This window comes from Lepidochelys olivacea, assembly GCF_965140295.1.
Source record: "Lepidochelys olivacea isolate rLepOli2 genome assembly, chromosome: 2".
NCBI lineage: Eukaryota > Metazoa > Chordata > Testudines > Cheloniidae > Lepidochelys > Lepidochelys olivacea.
The window spans coordinates 52,771,713-52,793,832 of NC_140412.1; the positions used below are offsets into that span (position 1 = coordinate 52,771,713).

General features: G+C 41.1%; 1 protein-coding gene across 5 annotated transcripts in view; it reads left to right on the forward strand.

The window, feature by feature from the left end:
• PAG1 (phosphoprotein membrane anchor with glycosphingolipid microdomains 1) overlaps nucleotides 1-22,120 on the forward strand; it is a 184,689-nt gene that overhangs the window by 79,967 nt on the left and 82,602 nt on the right. For 4 of the 5 annotated variants that reach the window (XR_014710132.1, XM_084618477.1, XM_084618478.1 and 1 more), the window contains exon 1: nucleotides 18,382-18,601. The exons of the other annotated variant lie outside the window; for it this stretch is intronic. The gene's annotated coding sequence lies outside the window, so the exon portion shown is untranslated. Of the gene's footprint in view, nucleotides 1-18,381; nucleotides 18,602-22,120 lie in introns of those variants that run through there. 5 annotated transcript variants of the gene reach the window in all.

The following is a 22,120-nucleotide window of genomic DNA, read 5'->3' on the forward strand; positions in this document are numbered from 1 at the left end:
GAATACAGGGGTACATTCTATCCCAGTGTGCCCCTTGGTTGTTCTGTGGTCTCTCTCATTACCTAGTCCACTACCAATAAAAAGATCATTGGTGACATAAGACATCCTTGTCCAACTCCCACAGTACCTTTGAATGGCTTAGTGAGTTCGCTGTTACATATTACTTGGCATGTCATATTTTAATAGAAACTCTGAATGATGTTCATAAATTTCTGATGGACTTCACAGAGTATAGCAACTTCCATAAAACTGTTCTATGCTTTGTATCAAAGACATTTTGGAAATATATAGAATTCATATAAAGCAGTGATTGCCATTCAGTTGATGAAACATATGGCAGTGGTTCTGAAACTTTTGTACTGGTGACCCCTTTCACATAGCAAGCCTCTGAGTGCGACCCCCCTTATAAATTAAAAACACTTTTTAATATATTTAACACCATTATAAATGCTGGAGGCAAATGGGGTTTGGGGTGGAGACTGACAGCTCGCAACCCCCCATGTAATAACCTCGCGACCCCCTGAGGGGTCCTAACCCCCAGTTTGAGAACCCCTGACATATGGTCTCTATTTGATCTATACATGATTTCTCCTGTCTGAACCCTGCCTATTTTTGTCATAACCTCGAACCTACTGCTTTCTGTAGTCTATATAGAAGTATACATGTAAATACCTTACTTGAGATAGACAGCAATTGAATGCCCTTCCAGGTTTTACACTCACTGAGCTCTCCTTTCTTTTTCAGCTTCACTATACAGTAGAACCTCAGAGTTATGAACACCTCGAGAATGGAGGTTTTTCGTAACTCTCAAATGTTCGTAACTCTGAACAAAATGTTATGATTGTTCTTTCAAAAGCTTACAACTGAATATTGGTTTAATACAACTTTGAAACTTTACTATGCAAAAGAAAAATGCTGCTTTTAATGATCTTAATTTAAATGAAACAAGCACAGGAACAGTTTTCTTACCTTGTCAAATCTTTTTTTTTTTAATTTTCCCTATATTATTTTTTAGTAGTTTACGCTTAACACGGTACTGTACTGTAATTTTTTTTGTCTCTACTGCTGCCTGATTGTGTACTTCCAGTTCCAGATGAGGTGTGGTTGACTGGTCAGTTTGTAACTCTGGTCTTCATAACCCTGAGGTTCTACTGTGTGACCCTTTTCTCACTTGTTTGGTATTTTTTCTTCTTCTCATATCTTTTTGTAAGAGGCCTATCAAAATGTCTGCAGTGTTCTTCAAGTCTGCCTTAAACTCTGTTGGAATGATATCTGGACCTGGCGCCTTTCCACTTTTTAACCAGTTGTCTGCCCTCTCTACTTCTACTCTTGTGATAGGTCCTAGTTCGACATCAAGATCATCCCCTTCCTCTGTATCTGGGGGATTAGCCACTGTCTCACCATTCAGTCAACTTACGTCTGTTTGACCCAATTGTCTGTTCAGTTAGTTACTGTGGATTTATGTTGGTGTAAGCAAAAGCAGCACTTAAAGCAGTAAAAGTGTTATAGATAGAGTGTTGGTAATGGTTTTCATAAACATTTTAACCACACTTTGTACCATCTTTAGTGAGGGTCAAACCATGTTCAGCTGAAACAATTTTCCAATAATTTTTAGAAAGCATTTCCTAGCATAGTCTCTTTTGGTACAGACAAGGCATTAATGTACTGTTGCTTTGGCATACACAGGAGATTTATGTTCTTTTGATTCAGTGATGAATCAGGCAGGAGCTATGCAATGGTGTGAGTGGTATTGTTAACACATTAGTTAGTAGGAGAGCTGAAAGCCATGAGCTGGAACAGCTGGGAGAGGAAATGAAGAGAGATGCAACTAGACTAAAGAGAGGTAGACAGCTTGAAGGAGAAATATAGACAGAGAAGCACTGAGTGCAAGACAGCCAAGGAGTGTTGGTACGGTGGCCACTTTTTGACTGGAAAATGTGGTCAAAAAGAGGATCTGACAGGGAAAGAGGCAGGACAGGAGCGGGGTCTTGCAGGGAAAGAGGCAGAGCAGGGAAGTTCCGGCACTCCTGCCGGAGTGTCCGGTTTTTCAATATTACAAAGTTGGCAACCCTAAATGTAGGTTGCGCATTTACAGAGGTACTTATAAAGTCATAAGGCATCCCTTATCATAAGTGTGTTTTGTTTGTTGTATTGTATTATAGTGGAGAATTGTAAGTGTAGATGTTCTTGTCTGGACTTAACATTCCTTCAGTAGCTGAGACTACTCCATACTTGATAGTGATGGAGTAAGAATATGAAGATGATATATTTTGTGTATTCTATTTAATTAATTCAAAAACAAAAGTCAGAAGGGGAGAAAGCCAATACTATGTGTAATATCAGGATCCCTGAAATGCTTTGGAAAGAGCCTTTTCCTATAAATGTTGAAAACATTTTTGCATGATTAGGCTAGCTCTTCTTCATCTGCCCAGTTGGTTTAAAAATAAAATGTTTTCATTGTATATGGCACACACATGTCCCCGACTGTAAATTTAACAGCAGTTTGCTGCCTGGATTCCCACAGTACCAGCAAGTGATCATATTTGAAGGGAAGTTAAGATTCTCTTCTTCATCACAAAACAATCACTGATTTATCAGAGGCAACAGTCAGAGTCCGTTAGGGAAAGCTCACAGCTGTCTGCAGCTGTTCTAGTATATTTCTCTCAGAAGGGCCCAATGCATATTGAAAGAAGAAGAACTTTAATGAAATACATTAACAACAGTTGGGAGAGAAACCAGCTGTGAAGGTGAATTTTGAATGCAACAAAACTATGTATGTAAAGCTGCTAGAGTTATACTAAATGACAGCTATAGCAACTTACCGTAGTCTTTGTTCCTTTTTGTTTACGTTCAATTTACTGGTGCACTGGAAGTAAGAAACTGCTTTCTTGCATTCTGCCCTGGCATGGTTATAAGACTTCAAAAACTCTTCATGGCTCAATTGGTTGGACTCAGAATAGGGCTTCTGCCATCAGCATTCTAGCCATCTTCCCTCCCTCCTGGTTCTGCCTCAAGCGAAAGTTGTGGGTTGGAAATAGGAGTCTGCTTCTGAAAACCAGAGTGTTTTTGTTTTAAATTGTGTCTCGGTACTTTAAAGGTGAACTGAAAATGTTTTTTTCCTCCCAACCCTTTCCCATATATCTGCCATGTCCCCCTACATAGAACTTTATTACCACCCCACAGTTCTAAATTTTTGCACTGTGGCTCCTAGTCAAAACTCCCAATGAAGTTAATGGGAGTTTGTACAGATAATGACCAAGAACTGCAGAGGTTGGCCAAGTGTCCAAATACATGCAAATTTTATCTCTGGTGATCTGCAAATTCTAATCCCTCTCGAGACATATGTTCCTGGTCCGTGCCAGGACAGTGTTGTTTAATCTGTCTTCTATCTCTCAGTTTTAGGGTTTTATACTAACATCCATCACCATGGTGTCTGAGCATCTCCCAGGTTAATAAATCAGCACAGGATAATGAATTAATATTCTTTATCCCAGTGTCCAATGTTTTGTTTTATGAGATAAGATTATTATTTTTAACAGGTTTCAGAGTAACAGCCGTGTTAGTCTGTATTCGCAAAAAGAAAAGGAGTACTTGTGGCACCTTAGAGACTAACCAATTTATTTGAGCATCAGCTTTCGTGAGCTACAGCTCACTTCATCGGATGCATACCGTGGAAACTGCAGCAGACTTTATATACACACAGAGACCATGAAACAATACCTCCTCCCACCCCACTGTCCTGCTGGTAATAGCTTATCTAAAGTGATCATCAAGTTGGGCCATTTCCAGCACAAATCCAGGTTTTCTCGCCCTCCACCCCCCCACACAAATTCACTCTCCTGCTGGTGATAGCCCATCCAAAGTGACAACTCTCCACACAATGTGCATGACAATCAAGTTGGGCCATTTCCTGCACAAATCCAGGTTCTCTCACCCCCCCACCCCCCTCCCAAAAACCACACACACAAACTCACTATCCCGCTGGCAATAGCTCATCCAAAGTGACCACTCTCCCCACAATGCGCATGATAATCAAGGTGGGCCACCCCCAGCACAAATCCAGGCCTTCTCACCCCCCCCACCTCCATACACACACAAACTCACTTTCCTGCTGGCAATAGCTCATCCAAACTGACCACTCTCAAAATTTAAATCCAAGTTAAACCAGAACATCCGGGGGGGGGAGGGGGCGTAGGAAAAAACAAGGGGAAATAGGCTACCTTGCATAATGACTTAGCCACTCACAGTCTCTATTTAAGCCTAAATTAATAGGTTTCAGAGTAACAGCCGTGTTAGTCTGTATTCGAAAAAAGAAAAGGAGTACTTGTGGCACCTTAGAGACTAACCAATTTATTTGAACATCAGCTTTCGTGAGCTACAGCTCACTTCATCGGATGCATACCGTGGAAACTGCAGCAGACTTTATGTATACACAGAGAATATGAAACAATACCTCCTCCCACCCCACTGTCCTGCTGGTAATAGCTTATCTAAAGTGATCATCAGGTGGGCCATTTCCAGCACAAATCCAGGTTTTCTCACCCTCCACCCCCCCACACAAATTCACTCTCCTGCTGGTGATAGCCCATCCAAAGTGACAACTGTTTACACAATGTGCATGATAATCAAGTTGGGCTATTTCCTGCACAAATCCAGGTTTTCTCACATCCCCCCCACCCCCATACACACACAAACTCACTCTCCTGCTGGTAATAGCTCATCCAAACTGACCACTCTCCAAGTTTAAATCCAAGTTAAACCAGAACATCTGGTGGGGGGGGGGGCGGTAGGAAAAAACAAGAGGAAACAGGCTACCTTGCATAATGACTTAGCCACTCCCAGTCTCTATTTAAGCCTAAATTAATAGTATCCAATTTGCAAATGAATTCCAATTCAGCAGTTTCTCGCTGGAGTCTGGATTTGAAGTTTTTTTGTTTTAAGATAGCGACCTTCATGTCTGTGATTGCGTGACCAGAGAGATTGAAGTGTTCTCCGACTGGTTTATGAATGTTATAATTCTTGACATCTGATTTGTGTCCATTTATTCTTTTACGTAGAGACTGTCCAGTTTGACCAATGTACATGGCAGAGGGGCATTGCTGGCACATGATGGCATATTGGTGGATGTGCAGGTGAACGAGCCTCTGATAGTTTGGCTGATGTTATTAGGCCCTGTGATGGTGTCCCCTGAATAGATATGTGGGCACAATCGGCAACGGGCTTTGTTGCAAGGATAAGTTCCTGGGTTAGTGGTTCTGTTGTGTGGTATGTGGTTGTTGGTGAGTATTTGCTTCAGGTTGCGGGGCTGTCTGTAGGCAAGGACTGGCCTGTCTCCCAAGATTTGGGAGAGTGTTGGGTCATCCTTTAGGATAGGTTGTAGATCCTTAATAATGCGTTGGAGGGGTTTTAGTTGCGGGCTGAAGGTGACGGCTAGTGGCGTTCTGTTATTTTCTTTGTTAGGCCTGTCCTGCAGTAGGTAACTTCTGGGAACTCTTCTGGCTCTATCAATCTGTTTCTTTACTTCTGCAGGTGGGTATTGTAGTTGTAAGAAAGCTTGACAGAGATCTTGTAGGTGTTTGTCTCTGTCTGAGGGGTTGGAGCAAATGCGGTTGTATCGCAGAGCTTGGCTGTAGACAATGGATCGTGTGGTGTGGTCAGGGTGAAAGCTGGAGGCATGCAGGTAGGAATAGCGGTCAGTAGGTTTCCGGTATAGGGTGGTGTTTATGTGACCATTGTTTATTAGCACTGTAGTGTCCAGGAAGTGGATCTCTTGTGTGGACTGGACCAGGCTGAGGTTGATGGTGGGATGGAAATTGTTGAAATCATGGTGGAATATTCCTCAAGGGCTTCTTTTCCATGGGTCCAGATGATGAAGATGTCATCAATATAGCGCAAGTAGAGTAGGGGCTTTAGGGGACGAGAGCTGAGGAAGTGTTGTTCTAAGTCGGCCATAAAAATGTTGGCATACTGTGGGGCCATGCGGGTACCCATAGCAGTGCCGCTGATCTGAAGGTATACATTGTCCCCAAATGTAAAATAGTTATGGGTAAGGAGATGGTTTAAGACAACTTTTACTAGCCATCTGACTGTACAAGCAAGCATTCTGCGGTAAAGATAGAAAAAAAATTAAAGATGGAAAAGATCTACTAGGTAACATAGTTAATTCTCCTGTTAATGCGGGATTCTCCCCCAGAGTACATTCTCCAGTGCTTTGTAGGGTCCCCTTTGCTTTGTGCCATTTAAAAGGCCATTCTCTACATATGGAGTCATATTCCTTTTCTAAAAAATCCCAGATGTTCCAGTCACCATGTAGGAAGGTGATTGAGTATGGTCACCACCTGTCAGGCAAGCTTGCTTTCAGTCCTTCAGATGGAGTGAATCACAGTGGGAAAAGTGTAGGTTGTAATGACACAAACAGCAGGTAGCTGGAGAATTCATCCACTGAAATGAAGGGGATTGGATAGATGAAAGCTTCTCTGTGGCAGTCTGTCTCAGATTTGGTTTGGTTTGCTGTATCTATTGCTCTGAAATTACTATAGAGGCTTAACTGATTACCACACAGAGTCCCCATCTTATGTGGCTGTTTTTTTTATGTCAAAGGTTGATACAGGGGAGGGGCAGTGAATTTCAGGCCTCTGCCTTGCTACAGGAGTCCCATCTTGAAAACCGTCTCAGGAATTTGGGATTTTCTGATACCCAGTTTAGGTAACAGTTTTATTGGCAGAAGCCAGCCTATGTGATTGGGGCATAACCTTTAAAAATAAAAACAGTTTTTAAAGCACTTCTTTGAGGCTCTTTTTGGCAACTATAAAAAAGTTTTGCTCTGTCTATGTTAACTGCCACTTGCTGGTAAACAGTTCCACAAAAGAGCTGATCTTGAAAACCATTTCAAGTTTGGGGACTTTTGAAGCGTGGATGGAACCTCACAGTGTCCAGTCAAAACCTGCACTGGACAGGTCTGACTCTTCCAAGTATAGTTAAAATTGCTACACTCTCGTTAACAAAAATCTGGGTCAGAGGGTCTTCTCATGTGTTCCAGCAGCTCTCACCTACTGGAACAGTAACTGTAATATTACAGATGCTCCACGTTTGAAACTCCTATGTATTTTATAAATGTAGTTGTAAGATAGCATTGTGCAAGAATAGTTTAAAATTAGATTCAGTGGGTACAGGAGCCTGTGTCATGGATTGTTTCATTCTCTATATCCAGGAAAGACTGCTTATTAACAAAATATACCAAAAAAAAAGCTTCAGTTTGCTTCAGCTGAGTCCTCAGCGTTTATCTCCGCTGCATCATTTATGTACATGAGTATGTCAACAAATAGGACTGCTTTTCTTCTTGTCACCTCTGTCACACAAGTTCAGTGTAAGCTGTAAAATATCTAAAGGCTGCTGCCAAGGAAAAAATAAGTGCTTTTGAAAATCAAAGAGAAAATTTTTTCTTCCTAATTTCTAAACACTCTCACCTCAGCCAAGCTTCATTCGACACTTGTGGGACTTGCCGTTGTAAATTTCCTACTTCATGAAACTTTAAAGATGAATGTTGTGCATATATAGTTCTCTCCCTTCCACTTTAACCTGTTTAACCAACAAGATAAACCTTGGGCAGGGTTTCCATACGTGTGTTAGAGCGTTCGTCACCAATGTATGATATCAAAGAAATGTAAGGAAAGTAGCATAGAGGTATTATTATTTTATATAGCATTCTAGGAGAGCATTATATCTTCTAGATCTAAAATAAGGAACTTACACTTTAAATTAAACAGACAAATCATGGAGTGACCAAAGCAAGGAAGATGGAGAGACCTATTCGATAGAACATTCTTACTGTCTTGTTTCTCATTTTGTACTCCTTTGAGTTGCTATGTTATATCAACTTCTTGATATAGTGTTGGTCACAGGATGTTAGAGAGACAAGGTGGATGAAGTAATATCTTTTTGTTGGACCAATTTCTGGTAGAGAGAGAGAGAAGCTTTCAAGTTTACACAGAGCTCGTCTTCAGGCCTGGGAAACTACTGTCTTAATTTTATCCAATAAAATACTGTCTTAATTTGTTCCAATAAAAGATATTACCTTGTCTCTCCAATCAACTTCTTGGGGCTTTTATCTCTTTTCTTTTGCAATTATATCATGGATAAGATGTTGGAATTGAGATCAACCGTTTGGATCTGAGAGGAGATACTGTCCCTGAGTGCCCTCACATTCCTTTTCTTGATTTAGAAGGGAAAATGTCATTATTTAGTTCATACGTTGAGTCATATCCCTGGATTTCAAGGATAATGCCTAATTACTAAGTTCTACAGCAGACAGCTTTCTCCGCTTGGTTCGCATTTTTACTCTGAAGTACAATCACAAACACCTTTGAATTCAAGCAGAAATATTTGCATAATCCACAAATGTTCTGTTGATATTTTGATGTGGATCAAAGTGGTTGATCAGGTTTCCCTGCTTTTTTAAAACAACCTTTGCTGTCAGGTGTGAATTTACAATATTCAGAACGATCAAGAGCCATTGAACTGGCAAAGTATACCCATCCTGTTTTTCCTTTAAATGGATACTCTTGGGAGAATTCTGTGCCACTGTGCATGCACAGAATTTATGTCCCCTACAGATTTTTTTACTTCCCCACACAAAAATGACCTTGACAGGGAAGCAAAGGGAAGTCACAAGAGTGTTCATGCGACCCTCCCGAGCAGTATGTTTCAGGTGCCCAAGGCAGCCGGCAGAGAGGTAAATCATTGTGGGGCAGGGGGCAGGACTGGGGGAGACCCTCTGGTAGCTCCCACCCTGTGCTGTGCTCAGCTGCTGGTCATCCTGGGAATTAGCTCTCCAGTGTATGGAGCGCCCTCTGCAAGCCAGGGTCTCACCTGCCGCTGGTCCTGTGTCCCTCCCAGACCTTGGTGCCCTTTGCCCTGGCGTTCTGCCCCAGCAGTATCCCCTCACTCTGGGTCTCCCCTCCCTGGGGAACCCCCAACCCTCTAAACCCACCTTGCCTCAGTGGCTACTGCCAGTCATCAACTAACCCCAGCTCAGTGGGGCAGACTGCCACGCATCATTGGCAAGGGGTTAGGACCTGCTGCCTTTGCCTATTCTCAGGCTGCCCCTCTGCAGCCCCAGTGTCTTTCTGGGCCTTTACCAACGCCTGCAGCCTGGGGGTTTACCAGGCTGGAGCTCCCCAGCTCCCTTTGCCCTTCTCCACACTGCTCCGATTAAGGTACCTCGCTTTCAGGCAGCTAGCCCTTCCCACTCCAGGGCTAGAGTGAGACTCCTCCAGCTTTTGGCCCTCAGCCCTCGTATAGGGCCAGCTGTGGCTTGATTGGGGTGTGGCCCCAGCTGTGGCTACTTCCCTCAATCAGCCTCCCTTTTCCCAGCCGCAGCCCTCTCCAGGGCTGCTTTTACTATTGTTTCCCCAAGGCAGCCCTCTCCCAGGGCTGTTTTAACCCCTTCAGGGCTGGAGTGGGGTGACCACTCTGCTACAGTCCCCCACATCCAGACCCTCCTGTTGAGCCCCAGCCACTTTCACCTGGACCCTCCAGCAGATTCTCATTACCGTTACACCCAGACCCCCCGCCCCAACAAGTCCCTGTGCATCCAGATTCCCCACCCCCCCGCACCTGGATCCCCCACTGAGCCGCCCGCACCCAAATTGCCCCTCACAGAACCCTCTCAACCCACACCTGGATCCCCCCACACTAAGTCCCTCCACACTTGGATCCTGCCGTGCTGAGCTTGCCTGCTCACACCTGGTGTTCACCTGGCACAGAGTGGCAGGGCTCTTGGGTGTTTCTGGGGCAGGCCCGGTACTTGCACTGTGTCAGGCTTGTGTGCAGTCTCACCGCTGAGTCCATGTCCAGGGGATGGGGGGAGCTGCACAGAAGGGTGACCAGATGTCCTGATTTTATAGGGACAGTCCTGATATTTGGGGCTTTGTCTTATATAAGCGCCTAGTACCTCCCACCCCCTGTCCTGATTTTTCACACTTGCTGTCTGGTCACCCTGCTGCACAGTGATCTCCCACCTCTGTGCAGCCAGTGGCCTATGCTCCCCAGTGCTATGCCGGAACCTCCACATTTATTTGACAAATAAAATGTGCAGAATTTTAAAATATTGTGCACAGAATATTTAATTTTTTGGTGCAGAATTTTTAATATTTTGGCCCAGAATGCTCTCAGAAATAAAATGGATTTTCCAGTGTTAAAAAGCCTTCGGTAATATCCAGGCTGTTAATTTGAGGTTAACAGTTCCCCCTAAGTTATTTTTTCTCCTTTCAAATCCCTGGTTTTCCTAATAATATTGGGTGGCAATTTTTAACAGACCTATGCCTGTCCAGGTTCAGCCCTTAAGTGTGCTGCAGACAGTTTATACAAAGAAACAAATCCATTTGTTTGTAAAATGACTTATATAATTGGTATATTTTCTTGTTTGTTCACGTACTATTAAATTCTAATGTGAGCAGCTGAGTTCAAGCGTTTTGTGTGTAACATTTTTGCTGACTACCAGTGATATGGCCTCTGTGCTGCACCAGTAATGGTACAATTAAAATAGGTGTGTCAGGATCAGGATTCAGAATGGCAAGCCAGCAATTAGAGACATGATGCAGAACCATCCAAACTGAGTGACAGAGTAGTGACACAGGTGATGGATGAGTGAAAAGGAGCAGTCAAAATTCCAGGGTTCCTTTTCTTGCAACTATTGAGGTAAGTCTTATCATGGAATGACAGGAAAATGTTAATCTCATCTCCTATGACATTTGTGATTCTAAAAATTAAATACCTAGTTACGCCTTTTCTGGTTGATATTTTACCAGATACTAGTATATCAATTCCATTTCCAAGTTCTTCTGTTCACTAGTATTGGCATATTATTTCTAGCTCACTTTAATCAGATCTGACATTTTAAAAAAAGCATCATTCCCTTGTGCTTCTTTTGCTTGGCAATTTGATTTGGATAATCAAATCTGGTCCATATTTCCAGCTAATTCAAGAGAGTTCCTTCTGGTTAGCCATGACAATATGAGAAAATGGATAGCTTTGCAATATTTTAAGCCATATCTAAATACATCTGAATGTCATGAGTCCAGAGAGAGATTTGATTTGAAATCTAATTAAGGAGTGGAAACAACATAAAAGAGCCCTACTCTGTCAAGACCTTCATCCTGTTAAATGAAACCGAGTACAGCACTCTTAAAATGATACTGAAGAAGGCCATTGGGGCCTGTAAATATAAGACGTCCTATGTTTGTGAAGATTGATTTCATTCCTCAGTTTTTGATGCATTTTTTTTCTGAGTTATAAAAATTAGCAGCTGAAGTTGAGGGTAGATGGTACCAAAAAATCAAGGGAACAGCAAACAAATTTGTAAAGGGCTATCAGAAACATACTGACTAGCGGAGATACTCTCATCTATTGTGACTGTATCTGTAAAATGATGTCAGGAGTTCTAAATATCTGATGCTTAATGTGCTTCTAGTTCAGGGGTTGGCAACCTTTCAGAAGTGGTGTGCCGAGTCTTCATTTATTCACTCTAATTTAAGGTTTCGCGTGCCAGTAACAAATTTTAACATTTTTAGAAGGCCTCTTTCTATAAGTCTTTAATATATAACTGAACTATTGTTGTATGTAAAGTAAATAAGGTTTTTAAAATGTTTAAGAAGCTTCATTTAAAATTAAATTAAAATGTAGAGCCCCCCTCCCCCGGACCGGTGGCCAGGACCCGGGCAGTGTGAGTGCCACTGAAAATCAGCTCCCGTGCCACCTTTGGCACGCGTGCCATAGGTTGCCTACCCCTGCTCTAGTTCATAATTACAATAATGTAAATCTTCATGCACTAGAATTTTACACTACCAATGGGCAGTTCAGAAAATATCTGTAGCCTTGTAGTGCAGGAAGTCAGGATACTACACTCTGGGCATGTTCCATTACAGACACTATACCGGCATAGCTAGGTTGGCATAGTAGTTTTTTTCATAACCCTGACTTTCTCAATATGAAAACACACCTTTTAGTAGTAAAGACATAGTCATAGGGTATGTCATTAGTAGACTTTCCTACCTCAAGTTAACTAATTAATTAACTCAGTAATGGAGGAGGAAAAGGACCTTGGAGTATTGGTTGATCATAGGATGACTATGAGCCGCCAATGTGATATGGCCATGAAAAAAGCTAATGCGGTCTTGGGATGCATCAGGAGAGGTATTTCCAGTAGGGATAAGGAGGTGTTAGTACCGTTATATAAGGCACTGGTGAGACCTCACCTGGAATACTGTGTGCAGTTCTGGTCTCCCATGTTTAAGAAGGATGAATTCAAATTGGAACAGGTACAGAGAAGGGCTACTAGGATGATCCGAGGAATGGAAAACTTGTCTTATGAAAGTAGACTCAAGGAGCTTGGCTTGTTTAGCCTAACTAAAAGAAGGTTGAGGGAAGATATGATTGCTCTCTATAAATATATCAGAGGGATAAATACCGGAGAGGGAGAGGAATTATTTAAGCTCAGTACCAATGTGGACACAAGAACAAATGGATATAAACTGGCCACCAGGAAGTTTAGACTAGAAATTAGACGAAGGCTTCTAACCATCAGAGGAGTGAAGTTTTGGAATAGCCTTCCAAGGGAAGCAATGGGGGCAAAAGATCTATCTGGCTTCAAGATTAAACTCGATAAGTTTATGGAGGAGATGGTATGATGGGATAACATAGTTTTGGTAATTAAATATTCATGGTAAATAGGCCCAATGGCCTGTGATGGGATATTAGATGGGGTGGGATCCGAGTTACTACAGAAAATTCTTTCCTGGGGATCTGGCTGATGAATCTTGCCCATATGCTCAGAGTTTAGCTGATCGCCATATTTGGGGTCGGGAAGGAATTTTTCCCAGGGCAGATTGGAAGAGGCCCTGGAGCTTTTTCGCCTTCCTCTGTAGCATGGGGCACGGGTCACTTGCTGGAGGATTCTCTGCTCCTTGAAGTCTTTAAACTACGATTTGAGGACTTCAGTAGCACAGATATAGGTGTGAAGTTTTTTGCAGGAGTGGTGGGTGAAATTCTGGGGCCTGCGTTGTGCAGGAGGTCAGACTAGATGATCATAATGGTCCCTTCTGACCTAAATATCTATGAATCTATGAAACTCAGTGTGCGTAACAGGTTTGCTAGTGTTAGTGTGGGACCCTCTCACACAAACTGTGGAGCCTGTAATAAATGTGGATTGTGTCCACACTAGCCTTAAGGCACATGTCAAGTATCTTGAGTTAATTGGCAATCAATTCTCTCAAAGTAGGGAAGTCTAGTAGAGAAGACAAGTCCCTATTTTCATGGTTAAAATAGCCCTTTGCTTCCCAGAACCCTTCACGTCTTTTGCACACCTAACCAACCAGCCCTAATATCATCTACCATTCCCTCTCCACAGGTATGCCTCCCAGCCCAGGTAGACAAACATGGGCTAGCTCTGCTTACACACTAAAAATAACAGTGTGGACATAGTAGCATGGGTGGTGGCATGAGTTCAGAGCTCAGAGCCAGGGTGGTTTAGTCAGATTTTTGTAAAGATTTATTTTGATTTGACATCTGTATTTCAGTTGCTCATAAAAGTTCAGCACATTCCACATCTTTCAATATTTCATGTCAAGAAGAAATTCTAAAGTTTACAGATTATTCTGGATGTTGTATAATATATCTCTTTACCTATGCGTATGTAAGTATAAAGTGTGTGTATGAGAGTGCGAGAGAAAAGGAGTAAATTACATTTTTCATAAGATTTGGTCAAATACAATTTTCCTACTAGTAAAATATTGAAAATTCTAATAACTACACTGGTAATTCCAAGGATTTGTAATGTGTTCCTGTGATTACTTTTTCTAACATGGGAGAAACCTTCTTTGACATTTTTAAAGACGAATATAGCCTAAAGGTATTCCTTTTAACTTCCAATCTGTAGTTCCACAGTCATTCTTGCATTCAGTGCCAGAGCTCTTTTTTTCCATCCAAACTGCCCTAAGGAATGTCTCTTTTCCCCTGGATGTTATGCTCTTTTAGAAACTCTTCTTTAGTTCTTAGTGTGCATGTGAAGAAAGTATGTAAGAAATTTTGATCTCAGTGGCACTGGTGTAAATCCAGAGACGCTGAAGTTAATGAAGTTCTTTGGATTTGCATTGCTGTAACTGAAATCAGAATATATGCACAGCACTTAATGTGACTTGAAAGCATTTTCCGTGCCTCTGGAAGTTAATATAAGTTTCATACTATATTAGGGAGTAATGGCCTCATCTTTATGTGCCACAGGAGATGCTGTAAAAGCAGTTACCAAGGCATGAGAAGGTCCAGAATAGCTCAGGGTCACACAAACTCGGAGAAAAAAAGAATGTGATAAACTATATAAATGGTAGCTCTTAATCTCTCTATATTATTTAGCAATACAAATCTATCTGGGAAATACAATTTGGGTAAGATACACTGAGTTTCTGTTGTGAGGTACTAAATTCCACATAGAAGTATCTCTGCCACATTGCACTAGGTGCGCCTAGGTACATGAGTTTTTGTTTAAAAATCTGGTAGGACAGAATAAAGGTAAAAATACCACTGAACAGGGATGAGAGAGTGCAGAAGACATTCCCAGATATCCACAACTATCTCCTAGGCTGCATGGGAAAGACTTTGAGCTCCTGGCGACTGCCATTTAATGATGCCATTCTTGAAAATACCACCGACAAACCCAAGGTATTTAATGAATGACATCTCAGTCTGTTGATGCTGCACTGCCATTCCCAGATGTTACACACTCACGAGAAAAATGTTACGAGAATTAGTGGAAAATAACACTGACGCCCACCATTTTCAGATGTAGTACAGGTTTAAAAGGGAGGGGGGAAAATAAAGTTGGCCTACAGTACGACACTCTTGCTGGCCAATTCTTAGGCCTGGTCTACACTTAAAAGTTAGGCTTACATATCTGTGTTGGTCAGGGATGTGAAAAACATTTACCTCAACCAACATAGCTATGTCGAGTAACCCCCAGTGTAGATGCAGCTATGTCAATGGAAGAATATTTCCATCAAGGTAGCTATCCTTCCTCGTGGAGGTGGGGGTCCTACATGGATGGAAAAATCTCTTCCATCGGTGTATGTTGCCTCTGTACTGCAGGGTTATGCCAGCATAGCTATGGCAACCTAGTCACGCTGGTATAGTCTCTATAGCATAGATATGCCTTTCTTTGAATTGATTCTGTTTGCTTCTAGCAACGAATGTGTCTCCGTGTATGTAAGATTTATGGATTGTTTTCCCTTGCTATTTGTAAAGTTGTTCATGAGTGCTGGCCTCCTGGCATTTCTTTAGTTTGAGACATTTTCTTGCTTTCAGAGAAGGAAAAAAACCCACTGAAGCAGGTTTTTAAATGTATAAAAGTGTGTGGATTTTGAAATCCGTTGTACAACTCTATAGGGGAAAAAATAGGTCAGTTTTGAGGTCCATCAACTCTGACACTGCGCCTTTAAGCTAAGTTTGTATTTTCCTCTGGAATATTTTTTGTACATTTCAGATATTATGTCAAAGAAATTTTACACCTAAAATTCAACCAGGTTAACATTGTTAGATTTCTGTTTCCTAAATCAAGGCTAGAAACAGAATCAAGGCACCACTTGCACTACTTGTGTGTAATGTTAATAAGGGGAGTGGTCTGGTTGTTTTGTGGCAGTGCTTGGCAGTCTCAAGCAGCATATGGGCCCCATTGTGCCAGGTGCTGGCAGATACGGTCCCTGTTCCAAAATGCTTGTAGTAGAGACTAGGACAAGTGTTTTGATTATTTTCTGATTTACCTCTGGATAAACTTATTAACTACCCTTCAGAACAGGGTTTTACACCAATTCCAAGGCCAGAACAGACCATTGTGATGATCCAGTGTGATCTTCTGTATATACAGGCCAGAGAACTTTCCCCAAATAGTTCCGAGAACACGTGTTTTAGAAAAACAACTAGTCTTGGTTTAAAAATAGTCAGAGATGGAGAATCCTCAACAACACTTGGTAAATTGTTCCAAAGGTTAAATATCGTCACCATTAAAAATGTACGCCTTATTTCCTGTCTGAATTTATCTAGTTTCAACTCCCAGCCATTGGATCGTATTTACACATTTCTCTGCTAAATTGAAGAGCCCATTATCAAATATTTGTTCCCCAGGTAGGTAGGTACAGATTGTAATCAAGTCATCTCTTAGCCTTCTCTTTGTTAAGCTATAAATAAAAAATTTGGGCTGGTCATTTGGGACAGTCCTGTTCTATCATGCCCTTAAAAAAATGCTTGTGCATTAAGGGACAAGTTCCTACTTAGCTTCTGTGCACTTTCCACTAACACTATACTCCCACTGAAGTTTTCTGAGTGAGTATGTTAGGGTTTGGCCTAATTAGAATTACTCCCGATGCACTGGGTTTTTTTTTTAAAAGTTAAGAAATATCCTTTCCTTCTACAAACTAACGTTCTAAATTCTATTGCAAGCACCTAACATTTTGTTCACAGAAACCTGCAGCCATTCATTCTTTAAAATAACTTTTTTATGTAGTGTCAAGGTCCCATAATGACAGCCCTGGAGAATGAGGCATTTTATTCACAGAAAGGACCAAATCGACAGGTGCTAATTTATTAGAAGTTAATAAATAGGTATGGCTTGAACTTCAGCAATATAAGTGTCCCATATTGCCCTGTCAATGAGCCTCCATCCTGACCTGGTAGGACCTACTCTGGACAAGTGGAAGGGCCTCTGACAGACTGCCAGCAAATTGCCAAATAATACTGAATGCATGGGAAATTATTGTAATGTTGCCATAATTCATCTGGGAACTGGAACAAATCCACAATCGTGCTCCATCCTGGCTGAATGGTCCCTGAATGTTGTTTCTGGTGATCAGCTTTAAGGAACAGTATTGTTTCCTCCTGCTACATATACATCAGTGGTTTTCAAATTGGGGTAGGTGTACCCCTAGCTCTTGTCAGGGGTATGCAAGAAAAATCCTGTAATGGCAGACAACACATCATGTTATCCCTTACCGACCTTTTTTTTTCCTGTTTTTCATAGGTATATTCTGACCCTATCTCAGATGGGGGTATGCAGTAGGCTACATTATTTGGAAAGGGGTACGCAGCCTAAAAAGGTTTTAAACCACTGATATAAAGTTAACTTTGGATATTTTAAAATCTTCAAGTTAAATTAGCCTTAAAAAATATCAAAGACAGCTACCACATATGGGAATACCCAAAATCCTTGTCTGATTTGCTCAAAACACTGAAGTCAGTGGGAATTTTGCCATTGACTTACTGGATCAAGGATTTCACCCCTTGTTGCTCCACTTGGCCATCCCAGCTCAGAACGGCTCCAGGCAAGGTCTGGACTGCACTGTGCCTGAGTCTGAGGCTGTGATTCTGCAAAGAACTATGCACATGAGTTCGGTAAGACTATTCATGGGCTGAACTTTAAAGCACGTCGATGAATCTTAACAGGATCAGTGCCTGATTTTTGCTCCAGTTGGAAGGAGAATAAGTAGAAGCCCTGTGAAGTAAACTCTGTCTGGCCTTCCAAAATATATTGGTTGAAACTTAAGAACATTTATTTGATTCTTAGAGGTAAAAATTTATACAACTGCTTTAAAGAGGGACGGCAGGTTTCTATCATTCATTTCCAAGTATTAAATTTAAGAATCTTACTACCCTCCTCTGCGTATTGACTGCTGTAAACGTCTGCTAAGAAAGCCATTCACTGTTGATAGAACGTGTCTCTTAAAGCACTTGTTTTGGAATGTCGTCAACTATCGTGCATTCTTGAAAAATTAAATTGTAATGTCATTTGGAGAAAGTGAACAGACTGATTTGTTTGGAGGATTTCTGATGTGAGACTTCAGAGTCTCACAGTGTAAACCATAGTATTAATACTCTATTCCAGAAATTAAGCCTTAGCAAAAGGAGCAGAATTCATAGTCCATTTCAAAACAAAATACATAGCAGATCCTTTAAAACTACATTGCTATGTCAGTGTGAGATTTCTCTTCCAGATGTTAATCTTTATGACTTGAAACAACCTTTTCTGCCCCTTAAATTATATCCCAAATAACTCCTCCCCTATTGCTCACATAGACACCCACATATCTGAAACAGAAAAAGCATGAATCAAGTTGACAGAGAGTATTCTTGCTATTGTATGTTTCATTTCATCTTTAAATGTACGGTTTTGTGCATAATGCACTAAATAATTTTAATGGAGTTTTGAGCAATCAAAAATGCACCAGTGTTTTTCCCATCACTTCTCATCTTAGTTAACTATTCCAAGGACAGGGTAAAAGTACAGAGCTGTACATTAGAGGAGTGTCTTTGTGATACTATTCATTCTCTGTTCTGACAGAGAAGGCATTGTTTGCTCACTGTTATACGCTTGGCAGCCAAATAAGGTAGAGATTTGTGCTGCGCATACAGAATCCGAAAGTAGCAGAGTGGACAAGAATATCAGAATTCCAAGAATTGGATTGACTAGAAGACGGAATGTTATAATGTGCTGCTAATAGCTTTTCATGGTGTCTTTGGTAGAATAGAAATGGGTTCCTGGATGAAGAAACCTTTTCAGTTGAAGGTAATATTTTCACTTGTATGGTAGCGCATTAGTTAATGCTGTTTAATTCATTATTAATTAAAAATGCACACAATAGGAACAGAATAGTTCAGCAGTCTGCAGATTCTTTGGAAGAATAGACAGTTTAGAACAAACAGTAGCTTGATAATACTGTGTCTTGCAGAAATTGAGGATTATTTAAGTTTAGACCCATTCCCCTTTAAGAGCAGCTCCCATTACCATTAGTGAGAAATTCTTTATATGCTCCCATCAGAAGAAGAAAAGACCATTTAGTCTCTCAGCCTTCATTTTATACTCAGCAGCTACTGTATATGCAGTGTGACTTTTGCTAATAGAGCTGCATTTCTGTATGGCTACTAGATAGGATAAATAGCTCTGCATGTTACCAGATACAGTTCTGTGCCTCTCAGGTGTTCCCACACTGTGGTGAAAAATTAACATTTGTTCCACATAGTACAGCAGGAAGCAAAAAACAGCTTGTGTTTATTAAGCAATATTTCTTCTGGCATTTTGTGATTGCAAATTGTACTAAGCAGTTTTTTATGTAGTAATGCAGATGTATTTCCCCTATGTCCTCACCAGTTAAATGACAATTTTTGGTAGCATTTCTACTTTATTTTTCATTTTTCTATTTCTATAAAAATATATATATTTTGTCTGAGCAGTTACAGGCTTTCTGGTTGTTTTTGTTATTGTCATCCTCTGTTAATGTTTCAGTTGTAAGAGCATTATTGGAAGTGTTCATGCTACATTAAATAGCCATTTTTGGTTTAATAAATACAGTATGAACATGATTTTCAAAAGTCAGTGACTAATAATTTTGTGTGACCAACCTGAGATGCCTTCAGGGGTGAGAGCTCAGTTCTGAGACAGGTTCTCTTAAGGTGTCTCAAGTTGGACACCCAACATCTGGAGAACCCAAAATCACTAGTGACTTTAGAAAATCTTGGACTCTGGTACTTAAACAGAAAAGAAATCAGAAATGAGGAAAGTCTGCTGCTCACAATATCAGATCTTGTGATTTACCTCTCTTTTCTTAGTGTATATCAGAGTACCAACTGTTGCACATTTGGAGGCTTTCATTCAGGAAAACATTGCCAGTACCGTCTGTGTGCCTGGTACCAGTCCCACACGGCACACTCTACTTTGTGCTCCTCTGCTGTTTTAATCTCCAGGGAACCACCATTTCAAATAGCAAACATGTTGCCTTGTATATGAAGTCATAGAAACGTGTGGATAATGACAACAGCAGCCGTTGCCTATCACACTGGACAAAAGGCTGCCAAAAACAGTAGGGATTACTAGCTGACCAGCTAAAGAGTAGGGAACTACAAGCTCACCAGCCACAAGTCAATCGTCACACTGGGCCAACAGTTAAGGAGTTAAAAGAAAACATCATTTGGCCACAGGAGACAGAAATGGTGATAGGTTTTCACTTGAAAATAGTGTACCTGAAAAAAGAAAAGGAGTATTTGTGGCACCTTAGAGACTAACAAATTTATTTGAGCTCACGAAAGCTTATGCTCAAATAAATTTGTTAGTCTCTAAGGTGCCACAAGTCCTCCTTTTCTTTTTGCAAATACAGACTAACACGGCTGTTACTCTGAAACCTGTACCTGAAAATAAATACTGTCAGCAGCACAGGATCTGATCTTCCCTGAATGTACACATGTAACTCCTATGAACCCTGATAAAACTAGGTAGGCAGCTATAAGATGTAGTTGGGTCAGAACAAATACAAAAAGCAAATCTTGAGCCAGCCTCTTTGCTCCCTGCTAAGAACAGTCATCCCTCTTGGCTGGCCTGCCTAAAGTGCTCCACCTCCTGTTGCTTCTGGATCCTACCACTTCCTTCATGCTGGGAAAGAGAACATGCCCAGGGTCCCATGGCATGAGAGGCCAGGGCTGAGGAGCTTCTGGCCCAAAGCCTAGAGCAACTCTCACAGTCAGGCCAGCCAACAAGGGTTTGTGGGCAGAGAGCAGGAAAAAAGAGTTCACAGGTCAGCTTTTGGGGAACCTCGTGAGGAGTATGGGGTTCTCTTTATGGGAGGGAAAGGGAGGAAATGTAGGAATGGAAATGGGATTCAGAGCAGGAGGATGGGGAATGGTTAGATCCTCAGAAAGAATGTATTCGTCCCAGCCAGTGCAGAGTGCTGAGGACAGATACTCTGTTCTAAGTCCTAAACATTTGATAGTCCATTAAACGTTCTCAGAATCATAGGGTGGTAAAATTCACTTCTGCTGATGGTGGCAATAGAGTTACACCTACACATCCCACTAGTGTATTTAGCCCATCAGGTTTAATCTTGTTAATTTCAATCCTCTACTAACTCACAAGAGCTGATCTAGCAAAAGGAGTTGAGGAACAGCTCAAGGTGCACACAGACACACATGCACTTTGCTAACTATATTTAGTTGTCAGTTCCAACAGCTGGATTTTAAAAATTGTTGTAGCCCTCACACTATGGAGGATTTAATATCAAAGAAATAATAATAACCCCACACACGTGCCTGATAAAGAAACATTTGGAAGCAAGAAGTCTTTTTTTTTTTTTCATGAATGGGTCCTTTTATCAAATAAGCAGTTCATTAAGGGTTTGTCAGTATTGCAGCCCCTGAGTTCTGGGGAGTGCAGGAACTGCTCCCTTTGTGCATTCCTGGGAAGGAGGAGGGCTCACGCATCATCCCAGAGGAGGAAGGAATGGTCATACTTTCCCTCTGCATTAGCCTATGGCTGAGGAAGGACTAAGCTAGACTCCATATCAAGTCATTTGTAGAATAATATCCGTGTTTGAACTATACCATCTGTAGAATATCAACAGGCAGGAGAAAATCTTTGGTCTTTTGATTAAGGAGACAAATTCCAAAAAGCACCTACTCTGACTTAGGAAGATATTTCAGATCAATAAAAATATACATAAATCTGGAATTTCTTGTTAGATAACAAATGATGGGGCTCACTTGCCATTGACTTCATTGGAAGCAGGATTTATTTTGTGTGTGTGTGTGTTTTCTAGACTAACATTAGGCATTTGAACCAAAAAGCAGGAAATTCAGAGTTAGAGCTTGTCTACACACAAGAGGCACTGAACGAACTAGATTGGTTTTGAGTCCTGCCTTTAGTTATTTCCGTGCAAGTCTATGTGAGGACGCTCTTATTTTGGAATAAGAATTCCCTATTTCAGTTTAACCCTTAGGAAGGTAAAAACTACAACAACAAAAAATACATAAAAATAAGGCACTCTTATTCTGAACCAATGAATTACCTGGCTTTGGTTGGTTTAAGGCCCACCTTTCACATCACTTTTTGTACTGGAGTTTCATCTCTTAATAAGGATGTTGCTTAATTTGCCAAACAATTATATAGCTGTTATTCACTCAGTTAATAAAAGATACTGGGAGAGGCATATGTACACCAAAATGCCCTATCCACATAAAACTCTTAAAGTTCGTTTGCTGAATTCCAGATTTTTAGTGTACAGTGTATAGTAACTATTTTCTCTGGAGTGTATTAGACAAA